Source organism: Oncorhynchus nerka, linkage group LG21 (genome assembly GCF_034236695.1).
Source record: "Oncorhynchus nerka isolate Pitt River linkage group LG21, Oner_Uvic_2.0, whole genome shotgun sequence".
In the NCBI taxonomy this organism is placed as follows: domain Eukaryota; kingdom Metazoa; phylum Chordata; class Actinopteri; order Salmoniformes; family Salmonidae; genus Oncorhynchus; species Oncorhynchus nerka.
This window is the reverse complement of record NC_088416.1, coordinates 12834280-12857791: the sequence shown is the minus strand read 5'-3', so window position 1 is coordinate 12857791 and position 23512 is coordinate 12834280. Positions and strand designations below refer to the sequence as shown.

General features: G+C 42.4%; 1 pseudogene; it reads right to left on the bottom strand.

Moving 5' to 3' along the window:
• LOC115103938 (spectrin beta chain, non-erythrocytic 1-like) overlaps positions 1–23512 on the bottom strand; it is a 115652-nt pseudogene that overhangs the window by 5667 nt on the left and 86473 nt on the right.

Below are 23512 nucleotides of genomic sequence, written 5' to 3'. Positions count from 1 at the left end.
GCGACAAAACTAGGGCCAGTAGGATCTGCCTTGTTGATAGTGCTGTTAAGAAGGTTGAGCAGCAACGCTTTACTATGGACAGACTTCTCCCCATTTTAGCTACTGTTGTATCAATATGTTTTGACAATGACAGTTTACAATCCAAGGTTACTCCAAGCAGTTTAGTCAACTCAACTTTCCACATTTAGTCAACTCAAATTTCCACATTATTTATTACAAGCTTTGGTTGAGGTTTAGGGTTTAGTGAATGATTTGTCCCAAATACAATGCTTTTAGTTTTAGAAATATGTGACAGGCATGCACAAGCAGGAATTGCTGCTTCATTGTTCTACATATACTTGGGTCTTAGTTTGTCGTTAGTAGTGATTGAAGAAGTACTGGAATGACAGTGTAGCGCAGGACAAAATGCAGATTAACCTACATAAGAGGTGGCCTTGACACCAGTGGGGTCATGCACCAACATTAATTATTATTATATTTTGAAGAGGCATGGATGGGCCTTCACACCAAAATAATTTAATTTATATTTCATACATTAATATTCATATATTCAATATTCATTCATATTCTTTAATGCAATTATGTTTTCTGGGAAACGCCTCAGATGCAAACAATGCACCTTAGGTGAGATTTAACAATGTAATGCTCTGAGAAGTAAGGCCCTAGTCTATTGACTCTAAAAGTTGGCATATTTTTGGTGGTAAACTTTGGAGCAGTGTCTTACCTGTGGAGAATCCTGGTCTGAGGGCAGTCCGTTCTGCAGTCCGTTCTCTACTCCACTGTGGAGAATATAAAGTAGAAAGGGATAATCAGGAAGCGAGTCAATGAAGATGAGTAAGTGTCCATGAGCTACCTAACAACTTGCCTGTGGTGATTTTCATCGCTAACTTAATTTACTTGAAAGAGTCACAATTGTTTGATGAGTGCACATGTTGGTTCTTTGCCCTAGCACTACAAAGATTATTCAAATAAATCTAATCTTAATGATGAGTTGATTATTTCAATCAACTGTGTGGTGCTAGGGCAAAAACCTAAACGTTAACCCCCTGGGGTCCCCATGACAGAGTTTGGGAAACACTGAAATACGTCAAAGGAAGCACTTTGTTATTCTACGATTGGAATGAGTCTGGGAGTGGAATGAGTCTGGGTCTTTGAGATAAGTAGCATACTACATTAGCTATGATGGCTTTGGGAAACACACCCTTGTCTGTTTCTTTTACCAACACCGCTACTAGGGCGGTGGCAGTTACAACATTTCGTCAGCCAGTGATTGTCAAGGAAATAACTGGTCTCACGGTAATTGACCATTCATCTCCTGGGTTTCACATATTGTCTACAAGCTAACAATGCAGACCTTCAGAACATCTACATTTTAAAAAGTATAATAAATCCATGTAATATAGCCTACACCTTCACAATAAATCCATGATTTATTGTAGACAGGTCTAAAGAAGCTTGATACGAAGAAAATGTAGTCTATTTCAGAAGAACATACTCTGATATGTCCTTATGTTAGGTCCTGATCTGGCTATGCCAAATGGCTGTGGGCTACACTAGTTCATTTAACAGACAAGATTTGTTTAGAATTCTGTGACATTATTGTATATTATTTTATAGTATGAAGAACACAATTGAACAAAGCTGAATAAAATTGAAATATTATTTCCAAACGATTTGAGGGAGTGCGCACATTTGACTATTCTGTATTGAGCGATTAGCAAAGAAATAGGTACTCCTATATGCTTCATTTAGAGTTATTAATGGAACTTTAGTTGTTCTAGAAACGTTGGGGCTATATGTTTTGATGTTTAATACATTGTAAGGCTGCATGATGCGACTCCAATGATGATTTGAAAACAGTAGCATGAGCTCTGCTTTGTTTTTTTTGTTGCACAGGCTGTAAACACTTCATTAGTCTTTCATTCACAATTTGACAAGCACTTGATAATGCCTCAATTTCACTGTGGCATCCCATTCGTGGCTGTAATGCACTCTAAAAAAATCCATGTCTTTTGTGGCCAGTGGCCGGAGTGCCGCGTTGTGCCCTTCTCCCTGAGTGCCGCGTTGTGCCCTTCTCCCTGAGTGCCGCGTTGTGCCCTTCTCCCTGAGTGCCGCGTTGTGCCCTTCTCCCTGAGTGCCGCGTTGTGCCCTTCTCCCTGAGTGCCGCATTGTGCCCTTCTCCCTGAGTGCCGCATTGTGCCCTTCTCCCTGAGTGCCGCATTGTGCCCTTCTCCCTGAGTGCCGCATTGTGCCCTTCTCCCTGAGTGCCGCATTGTGCCCTTCTCCTGAGTGCCGCATTGTGCCCTTCTCCCTGAGTGCCGCATTGTGCCCTTCTCCCTGAGTGCCGCATTGTGCCCTTCTCCCTGAGTGCCGCATTGTGCCCTTCTCCCTGAGTGCCGCATTGTGCCCTTCTCCCTGAGTGCCGCATTGTGCCCTTCTCCCTGAGTGCCGCATTGTGCCCTTCTCCCTGAGTGCCGCATTGTGCCCTTCTCCCTGAGTGCCGCATTGTGCCCTTCTCCCTGAGTGCCGCATTGTGCCCTTCTCCCTGAGTGCCGCTTCTCCCTGAGTGCCGCATTGTGCCCTTCTCCCTGAGTGCCGCATTGTGCCCTTCTCCCTGAGTGCCGCATTGTGCCCTTCTCCCTGAGTGCCGCATTGTGCCCTTCTCCCTGAGTGCCGCATTGTGCCCTTCTCCCTGAGTGCCGCATTGTGCCCTTCTCCCTGAGTGCCGCATTGTGCCCTTCTCCCTGAGTGCCGCATTGTGCCCTTCTCCCTGAGTGCCGCATTGTGCCCTTCTCCCTGAGTGCCGCATTGTGCCCTTCTCCCTGAGTGCCGCATTGTGCCCTTCTCCCTGAGTGCCGCATTGTGCCCTTCTCCCTGAGTGCCGCATTGTGCCCTTCTCCCTGAGTGCCGCATTGTGCCCTTCTCCCTGAGTGCCGCATTGTGCCCTTCTCCCTGAGTGCCGCATTGTGCCCTTCTCCCTGAGTGCCGCATTGTGCCCTTCTCCCTGAGTGCCGCATTGTGCCCTTCTCCCTGAGTGCCGCATTGTGCCCTTCTCCCTGAGTGCCGCATTGTGCCCTTCTCCCTGAGTGCCGCATTGTGCCCTTCTCCCTGAGTGCCGCATTGTGCCCTTCTCCCCCATTGTGCCCTTCTCCTGAGTGCCGCATTGTGCCCTTCTCCCTGAGTGCCGCATTGTGCCCTTCTCCCTGAGTGCCGCATTGTGCCCTTCTCCCTGAGTGCCGCATTGTGCCCTTCTCCCTGAGTGCTGCGTTGTGCCCATCTCCCGGAGTGCTGCGCGCTCCTAAACACCTATCACTCACATGGCTCTCCATCACATGATCAGGTCTTTCTCAGGTCTTTCTCACAAGTGAAGACAGACACATTGGGGACGCATCCTAATCCAATTCTGAGGTGCATAATTTAAGATATTGGAAGAACTGTCCACATTTACTTTCCATTAGCCAACAAGATGAGTAGGCCTAACGAGCAGCAAAAGCACTAGCCTTTGTCAATCTACTATCCGCATAGTACAAATGTCGACATATTCTATTCTGTGCGAGAAATAAATATTCCAAACATAGTCTGGGACAGTTGTGGGATGCAATAGATTGCAAATTAAAACAACCACTAGCATCAAAACATTATTTTACGCAATTTGGCTGACGCAACAGATCAGAACATTTAGCTTAAAATGTTAATAAACTATTAGGCTATTTCTTCACATTATAAGCACAGCAATGTACACATGGCAGTAGGCTATAAGCGCGAATGTTCCATTAGCGGGAAAACACCATAATAAAAAAAACATGATTAAAATGGTGCATTTTTATGGTGAAATTATCTACCCCAAACTTGAAACTCACACGCTGTTTATGCATGCCAGTTAGGCTGTTAACGCCTTGTAAAGCAGATTAACGTGTTTAATTTTAAAGAAGTTATTTGGCCACTTTAATTGTGATACTAACCTTATCAAAACATATAGGCATATGGGCTAGGCTACATAAGGTGTGTGACTACGATTAGAAAAAAAATGCAGTTTCTTATGCTGGGCATGATTCACAAGTGATAATATATCATTCACAAGTGACAGGCTAATATTGTCACCCATCAGACTATTCTTAATTGAATCTTATCTTTACATATACAGTTGAAGTCGGAAGTTTACATACACTTAGGTTGGAGACATTTAAACTTGTTTTTCAATCACTCCACAAAATTTGTGTTAAGTATAGTTTTGGAAAGTCGGTTAGGACATCTACTTTGCGCAGGACACAAGTAATTTTTCCAACAATTGTTTACAGACAGATTATTTCACTTATAATTCACTGTATCACAATTCCACGGGGTCAGAAGTTTACATACACTAAGATGACTGTGCCTTTAAACAACTCGGAAAATTACAGAAAATTATGTCATGGCTTTAGAAGCTTCCGTCAGGCTAATTGACATAATTTGAGTCAATTGTCAATTCAAATCTTGGGCCGACTCTCTTCTCTGTATACATCAATGATCTTGCTCTTGCTGCTGGTGATTCTCTGATCCACCTCTACGCAGCTGACACCATTCTGTATACCTCTGGCCCTTCTTTGGACACTGTGCTAACTAACCTCCAGACGAGCTTCAATGCCATACAACTCTCCTTCCGTGGCCTCCAACTGCTCTTAAATGCTAGTAAAACTAAATGCATGCTCTTCAACCGATCACTGCCAGCACCTGCCCGCCCATCCAGCATCACTACTCTGGACGGTTCTGACCTAGAATATGTGGACAACAACAAATACCTAGGTGTCTGATTAGACTGTAAACTCTCTTTCCAGAGCCACATTAAGCATCTCCAATACAAAATTAAATCTAGAATCGGCTTCCTATTTCGCAACAAAGCATCCTTCACTCATGCTGCCAAACATACCCTCGTAAAACTGACTATCCTACCGATCCTCGACTTCGGCGATGTCATTTTCAAAATAGCCTCCAACACTCTACTCAACAAATTAGATGCAGTCTATCACAGTGCCATCCATTTTGTCACCAAAGCCCCATATACTACCCACCACTGCGACATGTATGCTCTCGTTGGCTGGCCCTCGCTTCATACTCGTCGCCAAACCCACTGGCTCCAGGTCATCTACAAGTCTTTGCTAGGTAAAGCTCCGCCTTATCTCAATTCACTGGTCACCATAGCAGCACCCACCCGCTCCAGCAGGTATATTTCACTGGTCACCCCCAAAGCCAATTCTTCCTTTGGCCGCCTTTCCTTCCAGTTCTGCTGCCAATGACTGGAACAAACTGCAAACATCACTGAAGCTGGAGACTCATATCTCCCTCAATAACTTCAAGCACCAGCTGTCAGAGCAGCTCACAGATCATTTCACCTGTACATAGCCCAGCTATAATTATATAGGACACCATCCAACTACTCATCCCCATACTGTATTTATTTATTTAGCTCCTTTGCACCCCAGTATCTCTATCTCTTGCACATTCATCTTCTGCACATCTACCACTCCAGTGTTTTAATTGCTATATTGTAATTACCTCGCCACTATGGCCTATTTTATTGCCCTTACCTCCCTTATCTTACCTCATTTGCACACACTGTATATATACACTTCTTTTTTTCCCTACTGTATTATTGACTGTATGTTTGTTTATTCCATGTGTAACTCTGTGTTGTTGTATATGTCGAACTGCTTTGCTTTATCTTGGCCATGTCGCAGTTGTAAATTAGAACTTTTCTCAACTAGCCTACCTGGTTAAATAAAGGTGAAATAAAAATATAACAAATTGGAGATGTACCTGTGGATGTATTTCCAGGCCTACCTTCAAACTCAGTGCCTCTTTGCTTTACATCATGTGAAAATCAAAAGAAATCAGCCATGACCCCAGATGAAAAAATTGTAGACCTCAACAAGTCTGGTTCATCCTTGGGAGCAATTTCCAAATGCCTGAAGGTACCACGTTCATCTGTACAAACAATAGTATGCAAGTATAAACACCATGGGACCACACAGCCATCATACCGCTCAGGAGGAGACGCGTTCTGCCTCCTAGAGATGAACGTACTTGGGTGCGAAATGTACAAATCAACAGCAAAGGACCTTGTGAAGATGCTGGAAGAAACAGGTACAAAAGTATCTATAGAGTACGGTTTGCAACTGCACATGGGGACAAAGATTGTACTTTTTGGAGAAATGTTCTTCTGGTCTGATGTAACAAAAATAGAACAGTTTGATCATAATGACCATCGTTATGTTTGAAGGGAAAAGAGGGAGGCTTGCAATCCGAATAACACCATCCTAACCGTGAAGCACGGGGGTGGCAGCATCATGTTGTGGGGGTGCTTTGCTACAGGAGGGACTGGTGCACTTCACAAAATAGATGGCATCATGACGGAGGAAAATGATGTGGATATATTGAAGCAACAATCAGTCAGGAAATTAAAGCTTGGTCGCAAATGTGTCTTCCAAATAGACAATGACCCCAAGCATACTTCCAAAGTTGTGGCAAAATAGGGTTGTCCCGCTAGCGGGCTTCCGGTGAAATTGGAGGGCGCGCAATTCAATTAAATAATCATAAGAATTATGGATATTAAACATTTAGGTACATACCAGTATCTTATATCGGTTAAAAGCTTAAGTTCTTGTAATCTAACTGTACTGTCAGATTTACAATAGGCTTTACAGCGAAAGCATGCCATGTGATTGTTTGAGGATGGCGCCCCACATCAACATATTGTTCCACCGGCACAGGCTTCATAAAATCACAAATAGCGATTAAATATGAAATCTTCCTCTGATTTGCAATCCAAATGGTCCCAGCTACAAAATGTAGTGTCGTTTTGTTAGATAAAATCCTTCTTTATATCCCAAAAAGTCTGTTTAGTTGGCACCATCGATTTGAGTAATCCACTCGTTCAACAAGCAGAGAAAGGAATCCAAAAATCTACCGCTAAACTTTGTTAAAACAAGTCAAAATACATTCTCAGGTACCTTAAAATGTAATTAAACTATAATATTTCATACGGAAAGAAGTATGTTCAATAGGAAAACGATATTAGCAGATGCGCGTCCTCTTCGTCGCGCATGCACAGACTGATTTCCAACTCTGAGTCCCAGTACTAAAACTCGTACTTCTTCCTTGTTTGGGAAGAAACAAGCCTGAAACCTTGAACAAAGACTGTTGACATCTAGTGGAAGCCATAGTAATTGCAATCTGGGAGCTGAATTTGGATATGCCCATATACTTTCCATTGTAAGAGCATGAGCTCTCTAAAAAATCATCATAATAATCTGGTTGGTTTTTCTTTGGATTTTCTCCTCCCATATTTATTGTGTTATAGTCTCATACATTATTATAACATTTCTACAAAATTCAAAGTGTTTTATATCCACTGGTACCAATTATATGCATATCCTGGCTTCTGGGCCTGAGTAACAGGCAGTTTACTTTGTGCACGTCAGTCAGACAGGAAGTGGAGAAAAATAGACCCTAGCCTGAAATAGTGTTAAGGACAACAAAATCAAGGTATTGGAGTGGCCATCACAAAGCCCTGACCTCAATCCTTTTGAGAATTTGTGGGCAGAACTGAAAAAGCGTGTGAGAGCAAGGAGGCCTACAAACAATTTAAAGGCAATGCTACCAAATACTAATTGAGTGTATGTAAACTGACCCACTGGGAATGTGATGAAATAACTAAAAGCTGAATTCTCTCTTCTATTATTCTGACATTTCACATTCTTAAAATAAAGTGGTGATCCTAACTGACCTAAGACAGGGAATTTCTACTAGGATTAAATGTCAGGAATTGTGAAAAACTGAGTTTAAATGTATTTGGCTAAGGTGTATGTAAACTTCCGACTTCAACTGTACTAAATAATATATGTGCGATTTTTATTTAATATAGAAATTACCATTATCATGCACCTGTCTCGAAACAGAGGCAGTGGGAAAAAATACAAGTCATCTATGCACTTAAATAACGAACGGAGGACGCTTTTCCCTTTGTTCATTTTCGTGCCAGCCAGGTAAGCTATACTCCTGTTGTAAAGATAAACAATAAACAAGATAAGTAACAGCCCGCTACACTTACCTCTGCCGTGGTGAGTCCTGCGCCGGTAAAGGCTCCGGCGAAGGGGGTTTTCGCATTCTCTCTTCTTCCTCTTGCTGTCTTCTCACTTCCAATAACTCCAACTGGAAGAACAAGACACAACGGAACCTCAGTCTCATTTTACCACCTTCATCTGAGTAAATTTGGCAATGCCACCTTCAAAAAGTGATGGGTCACACTTCAATTTTAAAGTTGGCTATTTACCTGGGACTTAAAGACGTGAAAAATGGTAGCAAATTTAATTACCTAATGATTACATTGTAGTTTCTTTGGGATTCATTGGAACATGCAAAACATTGTACCAATTATTACCAATTATGTTGAATTCTTTGAACTTATATTATATTACTACTATCAAATTTTTCATGAAATATTGGGTAAATACTGTAATGACATGCAGTTAACACTAGGTGTCAATGTTAGTATGTGAACTTAAATAATTGACTAGCACAAGATAGCTGTTCACTAAAGAATGTTTTATGAACATTACAAATGCCCACTGGAATAGAACTGAAAAAGTAACTGTCTATGAGTAAGACTAATGTCTAAGAATCATTTTATCATAAACATTCATGACATGTCACAGAAAAATTGCAAACTGTCAAAACACTCACCGTAGTCAACCTCTCCAGTGCTGAGAAGCGCTCCTCCCAAGTAGCGGCCGACTTCTCAAAAGCCTCGTGCCTCTTGATCAGTTTCTCCACTTCGTCCACGCTCTGCCCCAACTCCGGGCCAAACAGGTATGGTTCCTGTCCCAGCAGCCACGCCTCTGCCACCCCTGCATCCCTCCCAAACTGGTGAACTTCCAAAACTAGACCATGCAGAGCAAAGTGAAGAAAGTCAACAGGGAAAACATCTGCTTCATCTAACCACGTTTTTATAGACCTAGTCACTGGTGCTTTTTGCTTTCATTTTTGCTTGTAAGCAGGAATCAGGAGGACAGCATTATGGTCAGATTTGCCAAATGGAGGGCGAGGGAGAACTTTGTAAACGTGTGTGGAGTAAACGTGGTCTAGAATTTTTCCCCCTCTGGTTGCACATTTAACATGCTGATAGAAATGAGGTAAAACTGATTTAAGTTTCCCCACATTAAATTCCCCGGCCACTAGGTATTTTATACATAGATTCCATGCAATGATGTGTATAAACCCTGGATTGGTTTTGCTACGTAATGGCGAATGTGAGGCTTTGAAGCCAATTCTAGGACAAAATTACATGTATTTAAGTATGTCTTTGTTATGGGGACAGTAACATTAGTACTCTACACCAAAAATGTTTTTAAGTCATATATTTATATATATATATATATTAATTTTTTTCATGTTCAGTTCAGAAAATATATTTTTTAAGTAAGCATAAGGTGTCTGTAATAGAATACACTTGTCCAAATACAAATTTTGATTTATATAGCTTCAAAAATATTTTTTGAAATGGAGGGAGGAAGAGTACCAAAATGGCTGCTTGGTGGCTTCAAAACAGTGCCCTGTCAGTCATCTAGGGTTAATACATATAATTAATTGCATGTCATAATACATTGACAAATTACATTGAAACAACGTTCATTGAATCAGTTTGGTGCCCAATAGGGCGGGATATGCCCAACTAGTGACAAGATTCCATCCAATAGCATGTGGGAAAGTATGAACAAAAATCCTTACTCAGTCTTAACCACTCCCGTCGGTCCTCCCACTTGTCAATCATGTCTTTCCTCTTGTCCATTAGCTGTAGTAATTTATCTTTGATCTAAACAGAGGACAGAGCAGCAAATTATTATATTTTAACATTGGGTATCATCACATACAAACAATGCAATACACTAAAACCTGAAGAGGCTACGATGCAGTATGGTCATTCCACAAAATTAGTGTCTTTGCTTTGATATTTTAAGAAATGGTGCCCTTTAATAAATCTGATTTTTATATCAATAAAGACATGCTAAAGTGCGAAGATTCAAAAACTTTGACGTCCCTCATTGCACCCTCTGTGACTTCCAGGAACCCACTTCACTCCAACATTTCTCCAGGTTTTCACCATCATTGTAAATCCCCAGTTATTTGTGTTATTGACAAAGCCATTTCTGAAGATGATTATTTATTTAATATGATTAGTGATTCCTTTTAAAGGTAAAAAAACAACAACAACCTGTCCCTCATTTGAAGGTCAACCCTGTTATGTGAACTGAACTCTCGTTTTAATATGGCGAAACTATTCCTTAAAAAAATACAAATCAAAAGAAACATTGAACATCTAAATCATACTGTAAAAAGCAGGTGAGATGGATCTACTCTTTTTGGGCATTTTCTGGTGTTTTGTGGTGGGAATCTGAGTGGGTCGACCATAACATGTCAACCATGTTAAATATTTTTTATGAAACTTGCATTCAATTGCACCTCCCTGTTGCATATAACAAGCTTCGATTTCCCCCGTCACAAGGGATTTATCGCTGATTTAAGACGAAATAGTCAACCCTGTTCTGGTCAACACTGTTACTTTATTTGGCAGTTAATAGACACTTACTGTTGTAGTTTTTTTCATTTAACCTCTTGAGATGTAAAAATATGTTTTTTTAAATTAAGTTGAACATGTACTCTTTATGACAAAATGTTAAAATTAGGTGAAATCAAACATTTATTTTCACCAAGTTACACATCTCAAAAGGCACCAAAGTGGTGAAACGACCCAGTAACATAGGGCTGTCAAATTAAATTACCCAAATGGACCATTTAATTGAGAAAGAGCAGTGGTCCTCAAATGGCTCATGGGCTGCCCTGCAGTAGCATAGCATTGGTTTGGCAATGGAACGTACCTCCTCTGATGCATAGTGCTTTCTGGCTAGCAGAGACTTGCCCAACTCAATGCAGGCGGTGAAGCTGTCATTGCGGGCGTCGATCTCAGCCTTGATACCCTGGTGGTTGTTCATCAACAACTCCACAGAGGACACGTCCCTGTGCAGAGAAAGAAAAATATGCATGCACGCAGACAGGCGCGCACACACACAGACAGGCACACACAGACAGGCGCACGCACACACACACACACACACACACACACACACACACACAGGAGCATACACACACATCAGGATATCCGTATACAAACCTAAGATTGGAATATGAATTTCAGTTTACCTCCTGAATTGACTGAATTGAAATGGAACTGACCCCCACCTAGCTAAGTACAATAATAATTTACCTTGGATTCTCCTGGGCTTCGATGAGACGGATGACGTCCTCCATCCACAGCATGAGATCGCGCACCATGCTGAAGAAGTGAAATTTGTCGCCCGTGTCCAGGAGGTGGCCTCTGCGGACATCGCAGGACTCCAGCAGGGTATTCCAGGCCTCCAGCACCTCGCTCTCCCTCCGCTGGATGTCGTCTGCCTTGTCGCCGGCGTAGGCTGACTGGAGGCGGACGGCATCCTCCTGCAGCTGCCTCACCTGAAGGTCCAAACACATGTCGCTTTAATGCATTTTATTCTACAATTATACTACCTTTTGCTGCCTGGTATTTACATGAAATGACAGGCTATATGTAATTAACAGGTTAATAATTACTAGTGATGTGCACCGATATGGAAAATCTATATTGATATTGGTAAAAAAAAAAAAAAAACGATACCATAGCGGTTTTATGAATAACATTGTGTGATTGTTTCATTTTCTGTTCATTTCCATGGCTTTGTGAAGCTCAGACAACTGCTTTCTTATTGCCTATTGGGATTGCCATCTGGGGGCCAGTTTGAATACAATGGGAAGCCAGTTGGTGACCCATCAGCAGGCAGTTAAGTACAGCGCATTCTGAAAGCATTCAGACTAGAGGTCGACCGATTATGATTTTTCAACGCTGATACCGATACCGATTATTGGAGGACCAAAGAAGCCGATACCGATTAATCGTCCGATTTATTTAAAAAAATGTATTTGTAATAATGACAATTACAACAATACTGAATGAACACATATTTTAACTTAATATAATACATCAATAAAATCTATTTATCCTCAAGTAAATAATGAAACATGTTCAATTTGGTTTAAATAATGCAAAAACAAAGTATTGAAGAAGAAAGTAAAAGTGCAATATGTGCTATGTAAGAAAGCTAACGTTTCAGTTCCTTGCTCAGAACATGAGAACATATGAAAGCTGGTGGTTCCTTTTATTAACATGAGTCTTCAATATTCCCAGGTAAGAAGTTTTAGGTTGTAGTTATTTATTGTAGGAATTATAGAACTATTTCCCTCTATACCATTTGTATTTCATTAACCTTTGACTATTGGATGTTCTTATAGGCACTTTAGTATTGCCAGTGTAACAGTATAGCTTCCATCCCTCTCCTCGCACCTCTCTGGGCTGGTATATATAAATATAAATATATATTTATATATATATATATAAATATATACCAGCAACACATCGAAGCAGCGTTACCCATGCACAGCAAGGGAAACAACCACCCCAAGGCTCAGAGCGAGTGAAGTTTGAAACGCTATTAGCGAGCACTAACTAGCTAGCCATTTCACTTCGGTTACACAAGCCTCATCTCGGGAGTTGATAGGCTTGAAGTCATAAACAGCGCAATGCTTGACGCACAACGAAGAGCTGCTGGCAAAACGCTCGAAAGTGCTGTTTGAATGAATGTTTACGCGCCTGCTTCTGCCTACCACCGCTCAGTCATATACTTAGATACTTGTATGCTCAGTCAGATTATAGGTTATAGGACACGCTAGATAATATCTAGTAATATCATCAACCATGTGTTGATGATATGATTGATTATGATTGATTGTTTTTTATAAGATAAGTTTAATGCTAGCTAGCAACTTACCTTGGCCTTACTGCATTCGCGTAACAGGCAGTCTCCACAACGAGAGAGAGGCAGGTCGTTATTGCAACCTAGTTACTAGTTAACTGTAAGGTTGCAAGATTGGATCCCCCGAGCTGACAAGGTGAAAATATGTCATTCTGCCCCTGAACGAGGCAGTTAACCCACTGACTAACTGACTTGCCTAGTTAAAAAAAAGGTATAAAAAAATTAATATATATTTTTTTTTATTTAAAAAATCTACAAATTGGCGGTGCCCAAAAATACCGATTTTCGATTGTAATGAAAACTTGAAATCGGCCCTAATTAATCGGTCATTCCGATTAATCGGCCAACCTCTAATTCAGACCCCTTGACTTTTTCCAAATTTCGTTACAGCCTTATTCTAAAATGGATTCAATACATTTACCTCATCAATCTACACACAATACCTGATAATGACAAAGCAAAAACAGGTTTCTAGAAATGCTTGCAAATTTATTAAAAACAAAAAGCAGAAACACTTTATTTACATAAGTATTCAGACCCTTTTCTATGAGACTCAAAATTGAGCTCAGGTGCACCCTGTTTCCATTGATCATCCTTGAAATGTTTCTATAACTTGATTGGAATCTACCTGTGGTAAATTCAATTGATGGGACATGATTTGGAAAGGCACACAACTGTCTTTATAAGGTCCCACAGTTGACAGTGCATGTCAGAGCAAAAACCAAGCCATGAGATCAAACAAATTTTTCTTAGAGCTCCAAGACAGGATTGTCTCGAGGCACAGATCTGGGGAAGGGTACCAAAACATGTCTGTAGCATTGAACACAGTGGCCTCCATTATTCTTAAATGGAAAAGTTTATAACCACCAAGACTCTTCCTAGAGCTGGCCGCCCGGCCAAACTGAGCAATCGGGGGAGAAGAGCCTTGGTCAGGGAGGTGACCAAGAACTCGATGGTCACTCTGACAGAGCTCCAGAGTTCCTCTATGGAGATAGGAGAGATTCCAGAAGGACAACCATCTCACGCCTTTATGGTAGAGTGGCCAGACGGAAGTCACTCCTCAGTAAAAGGAACATGACAGCCCGTTTGGAGTTTGCCAAAAGGCACCTAAAGACTCCCAGAACATGAGAAACAATATTCTCTGATCTGATGAAAATAAGATTGAACTCTTTTGCCTGAATGCCAAGTGTCACGTCTGGAGGAAACCTGGCACCATCCCTACAGTGAAGCATGGTGGTGGCAGCATCATGCTGTGGGGATGTTTTTCAGTGGCAGGGACTGGGAGACTAGTCAGGATCAAGGGAACGCTGAACGGAGCAAAGTACAGAGATATCCTTGATGAAAACCTGTTCCAGAGAGTTCAGACTGGGCGAAGGTTCACCTTCCAACAGGACAATAACCCTAAGCACACAACTAAGACAACGCAGGAGTGACTTCGGGACACGTCTCTAAATGTCCTTTGAGTGGTCCAGCCAGAGCCCGGACTTGAACCTGAACATCTCTGGAGAGACCTGAAAATAGCTGTGCAGTAATGCTCCCCATCCAACCTGACAGCTTGAGAGGATTTGCAGAGAAGAATTGGAGAAACCCCCTAAATACAGGTGTGCCTAGCCTGCAGCGTCATACCCAAGAAGACTCGAGGCTGTAATCGCTGCCAAAGATACTTCAACAAAGGACTGAGTCAAGGGTCTGAATTCTTATATAAACGTCATATTTCTATTTTCTAAAACCCTGTTTTTGCTTTGTCATTATGGGGCATTGTGTGTAGACTGATGAGGGGAAAAAACTACTTAATCCATTTTAGAATAAGGCTGAAACGTAACAAATGTGGAAAAAGCCAAGGGGTCTGAATACTTTCCAAATGCACTGTATGCTAAGTTGAGAGCCTGTGAGAGGGTTTTGTGTCTGCAAGAACAGTCATGTTTCCTCTTTTGCATAATAGTGTAGGTTATCAATATCAATATTACATTGAATGATCGATATTGGTGCCCACCACTAATAATAACATGAGATTTCATTTTCCGCAGTGCAGTGATCTGGTGAAGTGAGCTACAGGGAGATATTATCTACCTGTGTTCCCAGGGCCTGGATGTCGTGCTCGAAGGTGGTGTGCATCCGCTGCAATGTCTCCACCGTGTTCTGGTCACGTCCCACCTCCTCGGGAAGCTTCTTGTGTTTGTCCTGGATGCGGCCCAGGATCTCCTTGGCGTCGTGGTAGAACTTGTGTAGCTCGTAAGAGGCGGCCAGGATCTGTGTGCGCGTGTCGATGAGCTCCAGCAGGTCAGCCCAGGCCTCGTTGAGGCCGTCCTTCCACTCAGCCACCGTGGCGGCATCTGCGTGGCCCGCATTAATCAGCTCGTCGGACAGGCGGTTGACGGCATCCACACGCTCCTGGCCGATGTTGCCTGTGTCACGGGAAAACTCCCGGAAGCGCTCCTGGAGCATCTGTGGATGGATAGATAAGAGAATGAGGACCTTTAACACAAATATACATTGTACTTCCCTGTCTTACCTACTAAAAGGTAATGGTGGTATCAAATGGGCAGTACTGAAATCAGTCTATGGCCGTGTTACAGACTGTTTGCAAAGCAGTCACACACAAAGCACACAACACCTTGATAAGTGTCAACCATATCAATATGATACCCAACTGCAATGCAGCATTCAATTATTGGTACTTTAATACAATCATACATTGTGCAATGTGCTGCTTTGCAGATGGTCTGGAATACAGACTGTGTTTTCCTCCCTGACAGCACCAGGAGTGAAAGGGTAGGGTTTGAAGTCAGGTGACGTAGCTTACAGTGACATGCTCGTAGTCTTGTCCCAGCTCGTGAGATCCGGCCACCACCTCCCGCTCGGCAATCCACTGCTCCAAGTCGTCGACCTCGCGGTTGAGCTGGAACAGGCGGAACCTCTCATCCAGTTTGCCCCGCCTCTCCTCAGACAGGTCCTTCATGCCGGCATAGAGCTTGTCCACCTGAGACTGACGCATTCCTATCCTCTCACTGCCCACACAAACAGAAATCAAGACTTCAATGATCAGTGGATGGGTTTAACAAGAGTAATCTTTTTTGTTTTTGCAAAAAAACATATTCTTCATGTTCATGTTCCAGCCCAATACTAACACCCCTGATCAAACTAATAAACTAGTCATGGTCTGCAATCAAGGCTTTCGTTTCGTGAAATCAGGTCTGTTAGGTTTCAGATGAAACAAAAATATGCATACACACCACACTCTGGTCTACTGAATACTCCACTCATAGAAATACTTTTTCTAGATCGGACATTCATATTCAAGTCAACGTTCCTTGACGGGTGGCAATAATAAGTGACATTCTACTTCAATGGCTTCACTCTGGGCTCTCTCACTGACCTCTCTGTATGTCCTGCAGCTGTCAGGCCTCTGCTGGTCTTGGAGAGCTGATGGACTGTCTCAGCGTAGTCCTCCACCGATTGTTCCACAATCTGGTGCTTCTTCAGCATGGCTACAGAGCTCTGCTCATCCTAAGAGGGAAATACACTTGTTTTTAGCGCTTTGGGAATTCTAAGTTAGTAGCAACATTATCAATACACACACACACACACACACACACACACACACACACACAAAAAAAATATATATTTGTACAGCACCAAAACACTGTCAATAACACCCTAGTACCTTGGCTTTGTCCTCAGACATCATGTACAACTCCTGCTCGCTCATCCAGGCCTCTGCCTCGGCGGCATCAAAGTAGTACTTCTGGGCGTTGTGGGACTGCTCCAGTCGGGCGTGACGCTTCTCTGTCTCCTCAATCATCAGACCCCACAGCAGTTGCAGGTCGGCCAGGTGCTGGCGGATGGCCTCCACGGCAAGGCTGTCCTCCATCAGCAGGCTCTCGCTCCGCTCGAAAATGTCATCGAAGCGGGGCTGGTGTCCCTGGATCTCCTTCTGCAAGGTCTGAGAAGGGGACACAATACTTTTATTGCACATTTCCATGGAAATTAATTTTGTAATGTCAGCAATACATTAAAATACTAGATACACAAAACCAAGAGCACAATACAGTAGATACACTTCAAGTAAATAAGTAAGCTATGCCTGAACGGCTCAAAGGGCAGGAGCCCTATTTCTGTACTGTACACCCCTGGAGAAGAGACCAATCTATCTACCCTATATCTCAATTAAAACTCAATAAGACAGTGATACTCTTTGTTATGTAGGATATCATTCAATATATTTGCTTAAATATCTTGGTAGGAATAGGATTCATGCCGCCAAAAAACTGAGCACCGTCACATAATGTGACGTAAATCGAGCGCGCTCAAACTTCCCATCATTCTGATTACGGTAGTAATTTTGTCACCCTCATCATGGCAAAGACACGGAGAAATGCATATGATGCAGCTTTCAAGTTGAAGGCGATAAATCTGGCTGTTGGAAAAGGAAATAGAGCTGCTGCATGGGAGCTTGGCCTTAATGAGTCGATGATAAGACGTTGGAAACAGCAGCGTGAGGAACTGACTCAGTGCAGAAAGACAACAAAAGCTTTCAGAGGGAAGAAAAGCAGATGGCCCAAAGTATTTGCAGCCACTCGACATCAGTGTAAATCGTGCATTTAAGGTGGCGCTCCTTGTTCAGTGAGAGGCTTGGATGACAAGTGGGGAGAAATCCTTCACTAAAACGGGCCGCAGGCGAAGAGCATCTTATGGTCAAGTCTGCCAGTGGGTCCTGACAGCGTGGAGCATTGTCAAAAAATCCACTATCATCAACGGGTTTCGAAAGGTTGGATTGCTGCGTGTTGAAGGGGCAGCATGAGCTCAGCGGGGTATTTGCCTCCGGGTGAAAGTGACGAGAGCGACAATGAAAATGATCCAACATCAGATGAAGCAATTCTGAGGCTATTCAACTCCGACACCGAAGGAGATGACTTCAGTGGTTTCAGTGCACAGGAGGAGGAGGAGGAAGATAGTGACCAATGACTTTCTTGGTAGGCTACTGTTTTAATTTTTGTTACAAGCCGTGTTTCGTTAAAGCCTATTTATTTTTGTTACAAGCCGTGTTTCATTTAAAGGCTGTGTAAAGTTCATTTGTTTCAATGTACCGGTAGGCACCTACGGCTTATAGACATGTGCGGCTTATTTATGTACAAAATACATATTTTTTAATAATTCAGTGGGTGCGGTTTATATTCAGGTGCGCTTAATAGTCCAGCAATTACGGTAAATCCTGTCTGCTAAATTAACTAGTGTAGCCCACAGCCATATGGCATAGCCATATCAGGGCCTAACATAAGGACAACAGAGTATGCTATTCTGTTCTTCTGAAATATACTACATTTTCTTTACATCATGTTTCTTTAGACATGTCTAAAATACATAATGGATTTATATTAAATTGATTTATTAGACGTTTTAAAATGTAGATGTTCCAAAGGTCTGCATCAGTGGCTTGTAGGTTATGCCTGGAAGCCAGGAGATGCTAAACGTGTTTATGCTAATTACCAGGCAATTACCAGTGAGAACAGCAGTTATTTGCTTGACAATCACTGACTGACAAAATTTCATGAACAACACAGCCCTAAACACGGACACTAACAATTATAATTTTGCTTATAAATAAGTGCATAAACGTATTCACAACAATAGAATGGTGCTTATTTTGGGCCTAAGTGTGACTTCCTTGTAAAGTGACGTTGTCACGATCGTCGTAATAACATTCAGACCAAAGCGCAGCGTGATATGGGTTCCACATATTTATTAAAGAACAAACTAAATGTGAGGTCAATGAAGTGCTCACAGGCAACTACACATAAACAAGATCCCACCAAAACACAGTGGGGAAATGGCTGCCTAAATATTATCCCCAATCAGAGACAACAATAAACAGCTGCCTCTGATTGCGAACCATACCAGGCCAACATAGAAATGAACAACCTAGATTACCCATCCTAGTGACACCCCAACCTAACCAAAATAGAGAATTTAAAAAAGCTATGGTCAGGGCGTGACAGACATGTTCAGTACATGAGAAAAATACACATACCTGATTTTTCTTGATAAGCAGTTGAACGGTCTGTAGGTTGTGACCATGCTCTGTGGAGATTGCAATTGGCATCCTCTCTTTGACCCAAAGCTAAAATGGACAAGCCAAATAGATTATTAAGTGCATTGAATGAAAATACCAGAACAAATAAAGCCTCAGTGGAACATGTGCATGCACACGCACACACAAACGCTTGTTTTACTATCCTTGTGGAGACCAAACAATTGATTCCCATTCAAAATCCTATTTTCCCTAACCTAACTTAAAATAAATGCCTTAAACTAGATGCCCTACATACTGGTCTTGACGAGAACAAAGACAAATGTTGAGGGAGATTCCCTTCTGTACCGTTCAACCAATCCAGTAAATGTGGAGGAGTTAAGATGGAGTGTCGCCTTGTTAACGTCCCAAAGTTGCGTCACAGGCTCTCTTTACATTTCCCCTGAAAACCAAAAGGTCTCCACTTGTCTGAATTTTCCTTGTTTTACTATCGGGAAACCAAAAAAACCCACAAACAAACAAACACACACAGTACACCCCCAGGAAGCAGCTCAATCAACTATCAACTCACTATCTCATCCTCCACGTCGCGGTTGAACTGGTGGATCTCACGGGAGGCCACCAGGAAGTTCTTTCTCTTCCTCAGCGGGTCGAGCAGCTCTTTGAACTTGTGCTCCACCATCTGTCTCTGGCAATCCACCTCCTCTGTGACATTCCCTTCCTGGCTGAGGACCAGTGCCTGGCTCTGCAGCTCCACCACCTCCCTCTGACGGACCTCCACCTGGCTCTCCAATATCTAGGGGCCACCAGGGAGAGGGAGGAGAACATTTTGAACACTATGTTTCCCCTAGATGATTTTCCTGGCGGGGCCCAGGCCACTAAGTCAACATCCATGGTTTCTTATCCAAGATTTTCAGATCAGACCAATTGATGCCATACTAATTATTATTAGTATTAATATGTTGCATTATTATTTTATTAACGCCAACATGATTTATCAATTTGATTACAACGACGCATGCTCCACCATGTACAGTACCTGCTGCTTTTTGAGCAGGATATTGACGCTGGTCAGGTCTTTGCCATAGTCATCAGATTGAATCTGTCCCTCCAGGCCACCCAGCCACTTGTCCAAGTCAGCACAACTCTGCGTGAACAGCTCAGTCTTGTTGGCGTCAAACAGGCACTGGGCTTTGGTCTGGGTGGTAGACTCCAACACTTCCCACATCTTCTGGAGGGCTGAGAGCTTCTCCTTGACCACCGACTCTGTCTCAGGCTTCTCTAACACCAGCTGCATCCCATCCTGGAGAGGAAAGACTTAGAATCACCTTTATTTCCCAAGTACTTTTACAAGTACCAGGAATTTGACCTAGTGATGTGGTGCTGCCATGCCTTACGGTAACAAAATACACAGTATAAAATAGAAAAGGTCAAGTTCATGGATAATCTTTGTGTTTCTACAGTTGTTGAAACACATTTTATGGTCGTGAAACACATTTAGTGCGGTGGGCAGGTACAGTCAGTTAGTTGTGGTGGGGTAACCCCATGAGTTTTGGAGTGGGTATAATATGGCAGTTAGTGAGTATAGGGTAGTCATAATCAGTTGGGGAGCTATAGTGGGTACATACACTCAATATACAGTTTATTAGGTACACCCATCTAGTACCGAGTTGGATCCCCCTTTGCCTCCTGAACAGCCTGAATTCTTCAGGGCATTCAATAAGGTGTCGGAAACATTCCACAGGGATGTTGGGTCCATGCTGACATCACGCAGTTGCTGCAGATTGGACGGCGGTACATTCATGCTGCGAACAGCCCGTTCCGTCTCATCCCAAAGGTACTCTATTGGGTTGGGGTCTGGGGACTGCGCAGGCCACTCAAGCGAACTGAACTCGCTGTTATATTCCAAGCGATGTTCTTCCACTCCTCAATTGTACAGTGTTGGTCATCTCGTGCCCACTGGAGCCACTTAGCCTTGTTTTTAGCTGATAGGAGTGGAACCCGGTGTGGTCGTCTGCTGCAGTAGCCCATCCGTGACAAGGATCAACGAGTTGTGAGTTCCCGAGATGCCGTTCTGCACACCACTGTTGTACTGCGTCGTTATTTGTCTGTTTGTGCCCCAACTGTTAGCTTGCACGATTCTGGCCATTCTCCTTTGACCTCTCTCATTAACAAGCTATTTTTGCTATACAAGCTATCCATTTTCGTGAATGGGGTGGTGTACCTAATAAGAAGTGAGTTGAATATTTTACATAAAGTAATGCTAAAGGAAATTGTGACAGTAAGTGTGGGGTTCTTGATGTGGCATCTATGGTTCTTCAGAATTCTAAAAGGTTCTAGAAATGTAATGAAGCCTGCAGATGTGTCCCTTTCATAGCACACAGAAAATTGGCCAGTGTTTATTTTTCAGTGTAACATTTTTAGTGTTGACACTGTAAAGAGTTAAATTAACACTCAGTGGTGTAAAATAACCCCACTGTTGGTGTTAATAACCAGAGTTGAAAAAACCCACAGTTATCATTATCATATTTCCCAGCATGCTCTACTGCAGGTCGATTTTTAAAAATTGTTTGTTTCAATATCAATTTTTTTGCATGTACATTGATTAATTAATCGTATGCTACTCAGAAATAAATAACATACATTTTTTAAACTATTAAAATCTGTTACTTGGACTTATTGTACCTGTTACTGAAATTTTTGTTCAATTCTAGATGTTTAAGGTAGTCTCATACCTTAGTCTTCCCAACCTTGGAAGTCATTCTGAATGCAGGTTGCGGGTGAATAAAAATTCAAAATGTTGGATATCCCCACTCCAATAGGAGTTACACATCACTTTGCAAGCCAGCATAATGTGGCTTGCAGGTCTGATGTGGCCTGTAAACTATGAGTTTCAGGCCGCTGTATAAGGCTAAAACTAGGCCCTCAAAAGAAGGACTTATGAAATATGTATTTTATTCTTAAAATAATGTAATTTTAATGACAACATATACTTAAGACTACTTAAAAGTCTAGATAACTGATCACGCTAATGTCATGTAATTGGAGGCACTTGTTATTAACTTGTGTTCATTCATCTAATACCCAATGCAAAATCATCAAGACAGAGTGAATCTTATTTTGGTTTTGCTAACCTTCTCAATTTTGTCCAGCCACTCCTTGTTGGACTGCAGCTCGGCCATGAAGGCCTGATGCTTGAGCCATTTGCTGTGGAGGTTCCTGGCCTCGTCGTACGACATGTCCTGGGCCGTGAGCATCTTCTCATTGATCCACAGGGACAGCTGCACACACACACACACACACACAGAGGTAGGTAGGTCATTGTATTTGACTGCGTTAGACTGTGAAAGCAGTCTGTCACTATACTTACATGCACTGTTTTATATTTAATACATAGCGTGTCAATGTATGCATTCATAGTATCGGGACTTATACCAATGTTAGACTGTATGAACGATTTCTCACGTCCAGATTAAGCATATTCCTGGAATAATAAGCACTTTCAATGGAGAATCTCTATTGAAAGTGCTTTTTAGTTCAGGAGTAGGCTTAATCTGGGTCCGGGAAAGACATGTTGGGCAGCAGACCTCCTGGGAATCCTGTAGGAACTTCTGAAGGTCCCGGTTATCCTTCAGCCTCATCAGTAGCTCCAGAGCAGCCTTGCGGTTCTTCTTATGTCTGTGCAAATGTTGGGTAAACAGATTTGATCATGGATAATAGATCCCATGTTTATTGTGACTACCACAAACAAGCTCCCGTGTTGTGTGTACCATATACAGTATATCACAAAAGTGAGTCCACCCCTCACATTTTTGTAAATATTTGAGTATATATTTTCATGTGACAACACTGAAGAAATGACACTTTGCTACAATGTAAAGTAGTGAGTGTACAGCTTGTATAACAGTGTAAATTTGCTGCCCCCTCAAAATAACAACACACAGCCATTAATGTCTAAACCGCTGGCAACAAAAGTGAGTACAAACCTAAGTGAAAATGTCCAAATTGGGCCCAATTAGCCATTTTCCCTCCCCGGTGTCATGTGACTCATGAGTGTTACAAGGTCTCAGGTGTGAATGGGGAGCAGATGTGTTAAATTTGGTGTCATCGCTCTCACAATCCCTCATACTGACTGGTCACTAGAAGTTCAACATGGAACCTCATGGCAAAGAACTCTGAGGATCTGAAAAAAAGTATTGTTGCTCTACATAAAGATGGCCTGGGCTATAAGAAGATTGCCAAGACCCTGAAACTGAGCTGCAGCACGGGTGCCAAGACCATACAGCGGTTTAAACTGGACAGGTTCCACTCAGCACAGGCCTCGCCATGGTAGACCAAAGAAGTTGAGTGCACGTGCTCAGCGTCACATCCAGAGGTTGTCTTTGGGAAATAGACGTATGAGTGCTGCCAGCATTGCTGCAGAGGTTGAAGGGGTGGGGGGGTCAGCCTGTCAGTGCTCAGACCATACGCCGTACACTGCATCAAATTGGTCTGCATGGCTGTCGTCCCAGAAGGAAGCCTCTTCTAAAGATGATGCACAAGAAAGCCTGCAAACTGTTTTTTGAAGACA